General features: G+C 45.3%; 1 protein-coding gene across 2 annotated transcripts in view; it reads right to left on the bottom strand.

The window, feature by feature from the left end:
- Rfx3 (regulatory factor X3) overlaps positions 1-14,049 on the bottom strand; it is a 194,637-nt gene that overhangs the window by 135,833 nt on the left and 44,755 nt on the right. The window lies entirely within an intron of this gene.

The raw sequence follows: 14,049 nt of genomic DNA, 5'->3' as shown, positions 1-14,049 counted from the left end.
TTGGGGTTGAAAGGAATATGAGGTCTCAGCAGGCCCCAACCCCCTTGTTGGAGAAACCAGTACCAAACATCCCATGTAGATAAGATAAGCAATGCGGCAGGGCTCAGTTAGGGCATATAGAATGTGAGGAATGCAAGATGTGAGATACGAGCAAGATGTGAGATACGAGCAAGATGTGAGGTACGAGCAAGATGTGAAGTACGTGCAGGATGTGCTCTGCCTGCTTGTCTAATGTTGATAACAAAAATATGCACGCCACTGCAGTCTATATAAGATTTCCCCCTAAGAGGCTCAGGGTCTTGCTTTCCTAACCGGTCCTGCGTGTCCATGTGGGAGCTCGACCCTGGCTAGCCAGTCCAATAAACTCTGCTTTGTTGATTGCATTCACGCCTGGCTCTCTGTCTCTCGGGGGAATAGGATTCCGGGTCCTAACATTTGGAGGTCCCACCGAGATTTCATTTTCTCGAGAGACAGAACCTGCCTGCGAGAAAGCAGGGGCGATCCCAAGTCCTAGGCGTTGGGAGGGGATCCCAGACCCTCATTTGGAGGAACTTGAGTGTTCCATTTGGGCCGCGGCAGGGATTCGGCCAATCCCCAGGGAGATTCATTCTGGGAATCTTGCAAGGAGGACCACAGGGTCCTATTGGGAGAGGCTTTCCTCTCATTTGGGCTCGAGCATTTTAGGAACCCTGGCGCCAGGTGAAGAACTAATTGAGCTAGTCGACCGACCACCCGTCAAGTGGACGCCTTTCGGCCTGATATCCCAGTTGGACGGTGAGGAGGTTGAATGGGGTGCGCACCAGTGTGAGAGAAGGACCGGTCCGAGCGAGTGCTGGAGAGTGTTGTGTGTGTGTGGAATTATTGTTGCCTTTACCCTTTTTGTTCTATCTCTCTTGGTGTTTGAGTCTCCTTCCACAATGGGACAGGGACAAACAACCCCAAAGTCTCTGATCCTTTCTCACTTTCCAGAAGTTAAAGAAAGGGCCTTAAATGCAGGTCTGGTCATCAAGAAAGGTAAGTTCGACACCTTTTGTTCTGCAGAGTGGCCCACCTTTGTAGTCGGGTGGCCCATTCAAGGTTCCCTCTCCCTAGACCTGATCACTAAGGTTAAAGCAGTCATTTTTCAGCCAGACAATCGAGGCCATCCAGACCAAGTTCCTTACATTTTGGTTTGGGAGGATCTGGTGAGGAACCCTCCCCCTTGGTTAACAGTTTTTCTGACCCACCCCTCCAGTTCGGCCCCCGGGGCTAAAACCCCAGTCACGCCCGCCTTGGTCATAAAGGAGGAGGAAAAACTTCCTCTTCCCACCTTGACCGGTCCTCAAATTAGGGCATCTCCTTCACCATCTCCGGTCTTACCAGAGAGTTCCCCCCTTTACCCATCCCTCGCAGGGGCAGAGGAAGATCGGCCGCCTCCATACGTGACTCCCCCTGGCCAAGCCAGTGCCCCGGAGGAGGAAATTTCCTCATCCTCCTCAACAGGACTGGCAGCAGGAGGAGGAATGGGTCGAAGACTTCGCCCCCGAGGGATCCGGGAAAGGGAGGGGGAAGACGGGCCCCCCTCATCAACACAGGGGGAGGAAACTGTCCCTACACTTCCAGTCCGGATGGTGGGCCAAGGGGGACCGGGAGGAGGGCAACAGTTTCAGTACTGGCCCTTCTCCTCCAGTGATCTATATAACTGGAGGACGCAGAACCCGCCCTTTTCTGAAGACCCCAAGTGTCTCATAGATCTCCTGGAGTCCATCATGCATACACACCGCCCCACTTGGGATGACTGTCATCAGCTGCTCAATACTCTTTTTACGACGGAGGAACGAGAGCGCATCCTCAACGAAGCGAGGAAGAACGTCTTGGGGGATAATGGGAGACCCACAACTCTCCAACCGGCCATAGACGAGGCTTTTCCCCTACGCCGCCCTGATTGGGATTTCGGGACCGCAGAAGGTAGGGAGCGTCTTCGGATCTACCGCCAGACTCTTATGGCCGGTCTCCGAGCGGCCGCTAGAAGGCCCACCAATTTTGCAAAAGTAAAAGCAGTCATTCAAGGGGAAAACGAAAGCCCAGCCGGTTTCTTAGAGCGCCTCCATGAGGCATACCGTCAGTACACCCCGATTGACCCTGAGGCGGACCTCCACCGGTCTGCTGTGGTACTCTCATTCATTAATCAGGCAGCCCCAGACATTAGGAGAAAACTCAATAAACAGGAAAACTTAGGGGAGATGACTATAAGGGAAATGCTACAGGTAGCGGAAAAGGTCTTTACCGCTAGGGAAACTCCAGAAGAAAGGGAGGAAAGACAGAGAAAGGAAGACAGGGAAGCCCAGGAGAAATTGAGAAAGGAGGACCGGGAGTTCCAGGCTAAGGAAAACCGAAAGCAACAGAGAGAAATGGCTCGTATTTTCCTAGCGGGTGTCCGGGACCAACCCAGAGGAGGGGGCCACGCCAGGACCCCGGATAAGGAACACTGTTTTTACTGTAAGGAAACGGGGCATTGGAAGAGAGAATGTCCTAAGTTAAAGGGAAGAAGAGGGTTTGGAAGGAGACCGGGGGAAAACAGGGAAAGGGAACGAGCAGTAGAGCAGGCCAGAGTCCTACTAGCCGGAGAAGAGGACTGAAGGAGACGGGGCTCAGACCCCCTCCCCGAGTCCTGGGTAACAATGCATGTGGAGGGGAAGCCGATGGGGTTCATGGTGGATACCGGCGCCCAATATTCGGTTTTAAACAAGGCACGTGGACCTTTGAACAAGGCACGAACAAATGTTGTTCAGGGGGCCACCGGTACGCAGTTATGTACATGGACTACCAAAAGAAAGGTGAACTTAGGAAAACACCAGGTCACACACTCCTTCTTGGTCGTCCCTGAGAGCCCCGCTCCCCTGCTCGGACGGGACCTACTCACCAAAATAGGGGCCCATATCCATTTTGAACCAGATGGAATAATTGTGACTGATCGAGAAGGGAGCCCGATTCATGTCTTGTCCCTATCATTGGCTGACGAGCATCGTCTGTTTGAGAGTCAACAGGAACCAGGAGGGGACATGACTCATTGGGTAAAAAGATTTCCCACGGCCTGGGCGGAGACTGCGGGAACCGGCCTCGCCAAACACCTCCCACCCGTAGTTATACAATTGAAGGCTTCTGCTCTCCCCATTCGGGTGAAACAGTATCCTATGCCTGAGGAGGCCCGAAGAGGCATAGCCCCTCATATCCACAGGCTAATAAAGGAAGGAGTACTGCGACCTTGTCAGGCTGCCTGGAATACTCCTCTGCTCCCCGTCCGAAAGCCGGGAAGCGGGGACTATAGGCCTGTGCAAGACCTACGAAAGGTAAACGAGCGGACGGAGGACATTCATCCCACCGTTCCGAATCCCTATACCTTGCTCAGCCACCTACCCCCCTCGCAAGTATGGTATACAACCCTTGATTTGAAAGATGCTTTCTTCAGCATTCCATTGTCAGAAATTAGTCAGCCGCTATTTGCTTTCGAATGGCAAGAAGATGGGGGCCAATCCGGACAGCTCACTTGGACCAGACTGCCGCAAGGATTTAAAAACTCTCCCACCCTGTTTAATGAGGCCCTGAGCCAGGACCTGGAACCTTTTCGTCGGAGCCACCCACGAGTCACTCTATTACAGTATGTTGATGACTTACTGTTAGCGGCAGAAACCCGAGAGGAGTGCATCAAGGCTACTGAACACCTGCTAACGGAATTAGGTGAGCTGGGGTATCGGGCAAGTGCCAAGAAAACTCACATCTGTAAAAGGTCAGTGACGTATTTGGGTTATCGGATTGCAGATGGGGCAAGGTGGCTGACTGATGCCATGAAACAGACTATTCTGGCTATCCCATCCCCGACATCCACTAGGGGGGTGAGAGAATTCCTGGGCTCCGCGGGGTTCTGTAGACTCTGGATTCCAGGATTTGCGGAAATAGCCAGACCCCTATATGAGGCCACCAAAGAAGCTCCAGATTGGAGTTGGGGAGAGAGAGAACAACAGGCCTTTGATCAGCTAAAAGACGCTCTTTTGCAGGCCCCTGCCTTAGCCTTGCCAGATCCTACAAGACCATTCACTCTGTTTGTAGATGAGAAAAAGGGGGTAGCCAAAGGAGTCTTGACCCAACAGCTAGGTCCCTGGAAGAGACCAGTGGCATACTTTTCCAAAAAATTAGACGCAGTAGCGGCAGGATGGCCCCCCTGCCTCCGCATCATAGCGGCCATTGCCGTGCTGGTGAGAGAAGCCGATAAACTAACCTTTGGACAGGCCCTCTGGGTAACGGCCCTTCACCCGGTGGAGGGAATCCTTAAACAACCCCCTGGGAAATGGATGACGAATGCCAGGCTCACCCATTACCAGGGGCTCTTGTTGGATTCCCCTCGGATCACATTCACAGATCCCGTAATCCTGAACCCTGCCACCTTGTTGCCTAACCCGGAACTGCAGACACCTGTCCATAACTGCAAAGAATTCCTCTCCGAAGTTACACAGGTACGGGCTGACCTAAAGGATACCCCCCTGTCCGGCTGCAAATTAAACTGGTACACGGATGGAAGCAGTTTTTTCCAAGATGGAGCCCGAAGGGCAGGGGCAGCTGTAGTCGACCAAGAAGGAAATACGGTATGGAGCAGCGCCCTCCCACCCGGAACATCAGCCCAAAAAGCGGAATTAATTGCCTTGGCAGAGGCCCTGGAGAGGGCAAAAGGAAAGCGAGTCAATATCTACACCGATAGCCGCTATGCTTTCGGTACCATCCATGTCCATGGGGCCATCTATCGCGAAAGAGGATTCCGCACAGCAGAAGGAAAACATCTAAAGAACCTAGCCGAAGTCCAGCGTCTATTAATGGCAGTGGAAAAACCGAAGGCAGTGGCAGTGATGTATGTCCCAGGCCACCAGTCTGCCAAGACGCCGGAAGCTGTCGGTAACAACAGAGCAGATCAAGAAGCAAAGAGAGTAGCAATGGTGAGTCCTCCCATGGAGACAGGGCAACCTTCCACGGTTGCGGCGATAGACGTGCCGGTCCCAGAGCTCCCTCCGCTACCCCCCCGACCAGAATACTCCACAGAGGATTTCACTTGGATGAGAGCCCACTCCCCCTTTAGAGAAGGGGAAGACGGATGGAAAAGCGACTTGGAAGGCAAGTTAATTCTGCCTGAAAAACTCGGACGATTCCTGTTGGCTAACTTACATAAGTCCACCCATTTGGGGCGGAGAAAATTACTAGACTTGTTGACATCTGCGCAGCTCCGATTTCCGAACCAGACCATAGCAGTCCGCCAAATTGTGGAAGATTGTGCCAGCTGCACAATCATGAAACCAGGACGAAGGGAGGGGCACCATACAGGTACTCGGGAACGGGGGAGGGCTCCGGGAAGAAGTTGGGAAGTGGATTTTACTGAGGTAAAACCGGGAAAGTTTGGGTACAAATATTTGCTGGTATTCATAGATACCTTTTCAGGCTGGGTGGAGGCTTTTCCTACAAAGAAGGAGACGAGTCAGGTAGTGGCAAAGGCTTTGCTAGAGGAAATCATACCCAGATATGGGGTGCCCGAGGCAATTGGGTCAGATAACGGTCCGGCTTTTGTTAGTAAGGTCCTGCAGGGACTAGCCCAGACTATGGGGGCCAATTGGAAGCTACATTGTGAATATAACCCCCAGAGCTCAGGGCAAGTAGAAAGGATGAATAGGACACTAAAGGAGACTTTAGCCAAATTGGCCCTGGAGACTGGCGGTGATTGGGTGACGCTCCTTCCCTTGGCCATCTTCCGAGTCCGGAACTCCCCCTATGTCCATGGGCTAACTCCCTTTGAGATCCTGTATGGGGCTCCACCCCCCATCATTCAGAGGACCTTAAGCCCAGAACTAGGTGATCTGGCCCCAAATTACCTGACCATGTTGCAGGCTTTAGCTAAAGTGCAACAACGGATTTGGCCCTTAATTCAAGCATACCACGCTGTTAAGAGGGACCCGGCTCCGGAACATGGCATAGTCCCGGGTGACATGGTATGGGTTAAAAGGCATCAGTCCAAAACCCTAGAGCCTAGATGGAAAGGACCTTATGTTGTACTGTTTACTACCCCTACCGCCCTCAAGGTTGATGGCATCGGACCTTGGATCCACCACTCCCACGTGCGTCGAGCCAATCATCAAAAACAAGAAGGGGTCAAGGAGTGGACTGTACGGCGGCACCCAGACAACCCATTAAAGCTAAAGCTTTTGTGGCCCCGGGAACATGCAGAGCCTTCAGGAGCAGCCACGGATGGGGTGGCTGATTGCTCTGATCTTGCTCAATGCCCAGAGCGGGAGCCTCGCAGAAACCAACCCTCACCAGCCCTATAAGCAAACCTGGATACTCACCGATGGGGAGACTCATACCACCCTCAACGAGACTACTCGCACTGCCCCCATAGGAACTTGGTGGCCGGAGCTTCAGTTCTGCTTCAGAGACATCAATCCTGCCTACAAGTCTACTGCCCCGGAGTCAGCCCGACGTTATGGGTTTTATGCCTGCCCCGGCCACAAAAAGAACCAGGAATGTGGGGGGATACAATACTCCTTCTGTAGGTCATGGGCATGTGTCACATCCAATGATAGTGAATGGAAATGGGGGATATCAAAATCAGACCTAGTCAAATTTGCCTTTGTAAATGGGATATTAAGGGGGCACAGAATTCCAATACCCACCCATAAATGCCAGCCCACGGATCTAGATAGAATCAAGGTCACTTTCACTGAAACTGGCAAGAAGGACACCCCTGGGTGGATACAAGGTAAGGTATGGGGACTTGTATTTTATAAATATGGTGGACATGCTGGCTCGACCATAGTGGTCAGATTAAAAATTGAGCCCATAGGGCCACCGTCCACAGCAGTAGGCCCCAATAAGGTACTTAGGCCGCCCAATGTAAAGCCATCTCCCCAACCTTCCACAACTCACCACCTTCCCTCAACCATAGCTCGGGCTAATGTTACAACTCCAAGACCATCAGAAACCAGCCCTCCCCTGGTGAGGCCCAGTCTCATGACCGCATCTAAAGACCCCCTCTGGGAGCTAGTGGGTGCTGCCTTCCTGACGTTAAACCACACCAACCCTAACATGACTAACTCCTGTTGGTTATGTTATGATGTGAGGCCCCCATTCTATGAGGCAATAGGGCTAAACACCACTCACGATACCTCATCTGAGGAAAACCCTACTCAATGTTCCTGGGGAGACCGTAAGAGAGGTCTGACCATACAGCAGGTAAACGGCCAAGGAACCTGCTTAGGAAAAGTGCCAAAGAACAGACGGGACTTATGTACTGTTATTAACGCCAGTTCTACCTGGGGAAATGCTATTAAATGGGTAATTCCAAAGGACAATGGGTGGTGGCTATGCTCGCGGTCCGGACTCACCCCATGCCTATCAACTAAGGTGTTTAACAGCTCTAAAGAATTCTGTGTTATAGTGGTTGTGCTGCCCCGCATCCTCTATCATTCAGAGGAAAGTCTATATTCATACTGGAATATAGGAACAGGTGAGAGAAAGAAGAGAGAGCCTATTTCTACACTAACCATTGCTACCCTACTTAGCCTAGGGGTGGCTGGGGCAGGGACCGGCATAGCCTCCCTGGCTACTCAACATAAAGGGATGTCTTCGCTGCGCGCAGCCATAGACGAAGATATAGAGAGAATAGAAACCTCCATTAGCCACCTAGAAAAATCCCTCACTTCTCTGTCTGAGGTAGTACTTCAAAACCGACGAGGTCTGGACTTGTTGTTCCTCCAAAAAGGGGGACTATGCGTTGCTCTAGGGGAAGAATGTTGTTTTTACGCTGACCATACCGGAGTTGTTCGTGACTCCATGTCTAAACTCTGAAAGAGCCTGGAACAAAGAAAACGAGAAAAAGAGGCAGGGGAAAGCTGGTTCGAGTCTTGGTTTAACCAGTCCCCATGGTTGGCTACCCTTTTATCTGCACTGGCAGGGCCAATAATAATCATCCTACTGCTTGTTACCATAGGACCCTGGATTCTAAACCGACTTATGACTTTTGTCAAAAGTCGAATTAATACTATCCAACTTCTGGTCCTCCGCCAACAATATCAGGCTCTTCATCCTCTTGAGGATGATTCCTCAATTTAGGCCATAAGAAAGGGGGGAATGAAAGGAATATGAGGTCTCAGCAGGCCCCAACCCCCTTGTTGGAGAAACCAGTACCAAACATCCCATGTAGATAAGATAAGCAATGCAGCAGGGCTCAGTTAGGGCATATAGAATGTGAGGAATGCAAGATGTGAGATACGAGCAAGATGTGAGGTACGAGCAAGATGTGAAGTACGTGCAGGATGTGCTCTGCCTGCTTGTCTAATGTTGATAACAAAAATATGCACGCCACTGCAGTCTATATAAGATTTCCCCCTAAGAGGCTCAGGGTCTTGCTTTCCTAACCGGTCCTGCGTGTCCGTGTGGGAGCTCGACCCTGGCTAGCCAGTCCAATAAACTCTGCTTTGTTGATTGCATTCACGCCTGGCTCTCTGTCTCTCGGGGGAATAGGATTCCGGGTCCTAACAGGGTGAGAAAAATTCCCCAAAGGATGGAATAGTTAATGGTGATACAATGCAGAGAGGAAGAAAAACTAGACGATGTATGAGAAGCTCTGAGGCATTGTGCAGTTGTTGCTGGATCCACTCAAGGAAAGGTGGACACACTGTTTAGGGAGAAAATCTGACAAGTTCCAGCAATCACCATCATGCCTATGACATTTTAACTTCCAGAGAGTGCAGCAAGCTTTGACAAAGGGAGCCTCAAGCAGCACTGGACCAGGCTTTCTTGTATCTTTAGTGCCCAGTGACTCTTGGAAGGAATTTGCCTTAAGTGAGAAAGGCATTAAATACAGACACTCACTATGTAATGACTGAAAGGTTGGTTATCAGGACAGTGAGTTCCCTGGCCCACTGACCTAGTCCACATTTGGAAGATAAAGAAATGTGATAGCTGTCTGACTTCAGAGCTAAGTGGTATAAAATGAAAAGGACCTTGAGTCAGGGTGCAATACTAGTCACCAGTGAAGAACAAAAAGCCTTGCTAGCCATGAGAGGTCCAGATTCCCAGTCTTAATAGGTCTTCTGGGAATGCAGCCTTCAACCTGCATTAGCTTATTGTGACCATATTATTTTGATGTGCATTCAAATATCCTTCTAATAAATATATGGCATCTTGTGTAGGTCTGCCTGCTTTGTGAAAATGCCAATGTGACTATTCTAACTATAGAATATTATTGTATAAACTAACTTGTCTACCTCAGACTTTGTACATTGGGTTATCTGGAGCCTGTCACTGCAAAGGAGTTTAGGTCTACAAAGGAGAGGTCAGATCCCTGGACTTTTGAGTTCAATAAAAGAAATTAACCCAAAATGCCTACAGTGTTTAGTGGCCCAATGATCACATAGGAGCACAGATATCTTCATTTGGCTTTCTTTCAGACTGAAATCCTTTCTATGCTCTCCCCTAGAGCTTACAATGATTCTTCTTATTCTAGTTTTAAACTTCTGGCTTCATTTTAAGTTAACACTGCATAGAAACAGTGAAAGAAGCCCAACACCTGTTATTTTTGTAAAAATATGGTTATTGGTAAAACCATAAAGGAAAGAGACTGTTGGCTTTTAGAGGACACAAACTGGCACCAAGATCAAATTCCAGGCATCTCCACCCAAGATATCTGGAACATGATTTAAAGAGACCCTATGAAACGTTACCTGGTTTTTGCCTCTTTGGAGCCCTCTAAAGGCTATCCTACTCCTTCTGCTATTTGGGTAACATATCTTCAACTTCCTGGTCTCATTCTTAAGTAAAAGGCTGATGGTCCTAAAGTTATAAGTAAGAGACACTTAGTCAGTAGGAACAGCTAAGTCTATGACAAGGCAACAGATAATCAAGCCTAAGGATTATGCTTTTTCAGTCCTCAAATGAGCCTCTTAACAACATTCAAATTAAACCCGAAGCAATTACAGAAGCCAACATTTGTCCTTCAGCACCTCTCTAAAATAAGAAGTGAAATAAGAAAGGGGCATTTGTCATCATGCCCTAATCCTGGACTACTATTTGACCTAGCTAAATTTCTATCCTGCCCAAATCTTTTTTATCTTTGAAGATAGGATGTCTGAAGGCCAAGGTTCTCTCTTCAGGTACATTAGTCCAAACTAGTTGGCTTTAAATGTCTGTTCGAGTAAACACCAGACAACTTTTAACTTCATTATAATCCATCTTTATGCTAAATGACATCCCTAATAATCATGACAGTTGACAAATGCAATGATAATCAAAAAGAACCATAAAAGAAGCAAAAGATTTGATGTCTGAATTCCCAGAAAATCTCTATCTATCCCCCCCACAAAAAAAAAAAAAAACATAGTCTTTTACTCCATTTCTGTAGCCTCCTGACCCCCAACAAGTCAAGAAGTTGATTTGCAATCCTATCCCCCACTTCTGTCCTTGGCCAAGAATAAAACTTTTTAGTGCTCAGTCTTGTTATTAGTTCGATATTTCTGAGAAGGAAGGGCTGATGGAGTGACTCAATTGTAAAGTGCCTGCCTAGCTAGTGTGAGGCCCTGAGTTCAAACTCCCATACTGTCAAAAAATAAGAGCTACTGAGAAGAAAAAAAACACCCAGTTTTGGGTCAACTATTGGTAACAAGATTATAGGCAATCAATCTGCTGGGCATGGAGGTACAAAACTGTAATCCCAGCATTCATAAAAAGCAGGCAGGAGAACTGCAAGTTTGAAGCCAAAAAAAAAAAAAAAATCATAGGTAATCTTCTTTTTTTCTTTAATCACTATTGCTTGTTTTCACCAAAATAACATTCTTATGAGTATACTGCTAATTATCATGGTTTCTATCTGGTTTTAATAAAATATAGAAAACAAAAGAGAGCAGGGATATTGAGCCATTACTGAGCTTTGATCTAAGAAATGTGAAGATGTGAGAAGGATTCTTGCTTTTTATTGTTGCTATTTGTTTCTTTTGTTTTGGTTTGTTCAGTCTTGTTATGTCACCTCTTGAACTTTTGGTCTTCCTGCTTCAGACTCCCCAGTGTTGGGATTACAAACATATTCCCAAAATGTATTTCCTAAACCCTAAGGCAACATTTTATACATACCCATAATAAACGTATCTACTGGAGATTAACTTAAAACTTACCCACCTTTTCATATATCTTTCTCCAACAATCTAATTGTCTACTCTGCATGGATCTATTCCCCAAAGAAATTATCATTTATCTTTTAACCACAGAGATAATAAGCTCAATCTGCAGAATATACCACAATTTATGTGAGAGTACTAAATATGGAAAAGACTGATAATAAATGAAAAGGAACAATATAGCTACAGAGCTTTTCAATTCACTTTGATAACTCAAATTATAAACAAAGATTCTCTACCTACATAAGTAATTTACATGAAAAACAAAGGTCTTTCCTCAATATACTCTTGAAATGATGTTTTATCACATAAAAAGGGATTTAAATGCCCTGGTTACATAACAAAGACTCACTAGAAATAAACTCTTTGAATTCACGCCAGGAAAAGGCAAAGACTATAGTCTCTAATAATAAAAGAATTTCAGTAAAGTTGAAGTTCTTCCCTTCTTTTAAAGGGGGAAAAAAAAAAAAACAAGGACTCTACTGTACCAAAATGTTATGTTTAGAAGCTATAATATAGAGACAACATATTTGCTCATTTGGGGAGGAAAAGATTTATACCCTTCTCTGAGAAAATATAAGAATAGCAGTAGAGAAAACTATAGCTTCAAAGGCAGTTAAAAGAAGGAAAATAGAAAGAGAGAAAAATAATTTGGGGGTCATGATTGAAGATGGTTTAAGAATTATCCTCAATGTCAGGAATATTTGTGGACTGAATACCTGGAGCCCAAGATTAAAACAAAGAATAAAATTTTGACTTTTTAGGCTCAACCTTGAAAAGAACCTAACCTAGGAAGCTATGAAATATTAAGATATTTTCCTTTTTCCCTCTCCTGGAGTTTTAATTCAGTTCCAGGGCAAGCAGGGTTAGAAGGCCTCTTGGATTCAAGCATAAATCACCACCTTGAAAAATAATCTATAAGAAACTATTAAGTAAATCACTTAAGACAGGAAGACAAGGAGGGGCAGCAGTACATTCCTAACCATAATTCTACAGAACCCTATTAAGTCTAAAAAGTACTTTTAAAAGATAACAAGATAGGTTATATCAAATTTTAGTTCCTAATCAAGATATTGAACTTGAATATTTTACAGATTTTATTGGATTGGGCAAGTGTCTTTATTTAGAAGCTAAGACAATAATATTTTATAACACAGTATCAACTTACAGAAGATAAGACATTTGACATAATTTTATGTAACAAGACCTTGACATTCTTTCCTCAGAATTCTCCATTCCTCAACCATAATGCCCAAGGAAAGGTGACAAATTCATATTTGAGGTGGCATACAATTAACAAATACAACTTGAGAATTAACATTTTTATTTTACCTCCCTGTGAAATTAGAACTTTTAGGGCTTTGAAAAAACAGAATTGTACCATATTAAATGGGATCTTGAAGTTACTTGGTTTGCAACATTCCAAGACATATATTACGTCACACACACATACACGCATACACACACACACACACAAATTGGTTGTAAACTTTCTTTTTAATGGCCAAAGCAAGGTTAGTGAAAAACTGAATCAGTACAATTAACTACCTTTAACATCAATACCATGCTTTCAATGTCATCAAGGGTCATCAACAAAATCTTAAGTTTTTCAAAGGCATTCTAGTATAGTTTTCAAACTCCAGACAACATCAACACATTAACAATTCAACCATTATAGGCATGTCACAGTAATAAGAAATTACTATAGCATTATTATTATCGGTTACAGAAAAGTTACATCCATCGGGACACTATAATAACACACTGGGGAACTTTGAACATGAAACTGTTAGTGCGGGGAAGAAAGAAAAAAAAAGGCAAAGGAGAAAAACAATCCTTTCAAAGAAGCATAGAAGAAGGACATAACTATCTCCAAGCAACATTCACACTAACCAACTACGTGAAATAAAACACTGTGCTGACAAAAAGAAAATGAGAGTTCTCAGATTCTTTGCTTGGTATAAGGGAATGTAAGGTATCACCTGCCTTGAATGTCCCAGAGGAAAGAACTAACTTCAGGAACTGAAAATTACACCTGCAGGGCGGGGAAGGGATAGGCACATGGCATAGTATAATGTTTTTCAAAATATGGATGAGATGTACAAGAGATTATTTTTCAGGAGGGAAAGAACGAAATGTGTTAAGAACAATGCCCCAATTGTTCTTTATTTGCTATTTGGATGAAATAAACATATCCTTTTCCAAATAATGTTCAAGTTTGAAATTGGTAATAATACGAATAAGCCTACAGACAATTAAAACTCTACTTCGGAGAGACCCATTTTTAGTGGCAAAAAATAGAGAAAATGAGATTTAAAAAAGATAAACAAAATTAATAGGTTGAAACATAAACTGAACTACATACAGTTTAATAAACTGGAGCCTGAAGAATGGGAAAGATATGGGTACATATATGCCAGAAACAAGAAAGAAGTGTACCTTAAAATGAAAAATTGTAAAAGAAAATACAACTGATTTCAGATATTTTTATTTCTGCTAAGAGTAAAAGGCTTTCTGTGATTCCAGCACTCCCCCTGCCCAAGCCAAGCCTAATTTTATATCTTAAAAAACACAACCCAAAGTTTTTCTATCATTTATGAAAAGATAGCTCTCTATAGCCACTTATTTATAATTCTAGGAACAACATTTGCTACAGATTTCCCTACATACTAATAAATTACAGGTAAACCTTGAGTATGAAGACAACCTATATGACATATGGTCTTTCTTTCTTCTGTTCTCACCATTCTGAAAGAAATGACAGGTCAAGGTGTTCACAATCTGCATGCAGAACTATTGACTGACATGAACCATGTTATTTTGTCAGTATCTTTTCAAAAGAAGCCAAATGCCTGGTTATGAAACC

This window comes from Castor canadensis, chromosome 13, assembly GCF_047511655.1.
Source record: "Castor canadensis chromosome 13, mCasCan1.hap1v2, whole genome shotgun sequence".
NCBI lineage: Eukaryota > Metazoa > Chordata > Mammalia > Rodentia > Castoridae > Castor > Castor canadensis.
The sequence above is the reverse complement of the archived record's forward strand: the minus strand, read 5'-3'. Positions and strand labels throughout refer to the sequence as shown.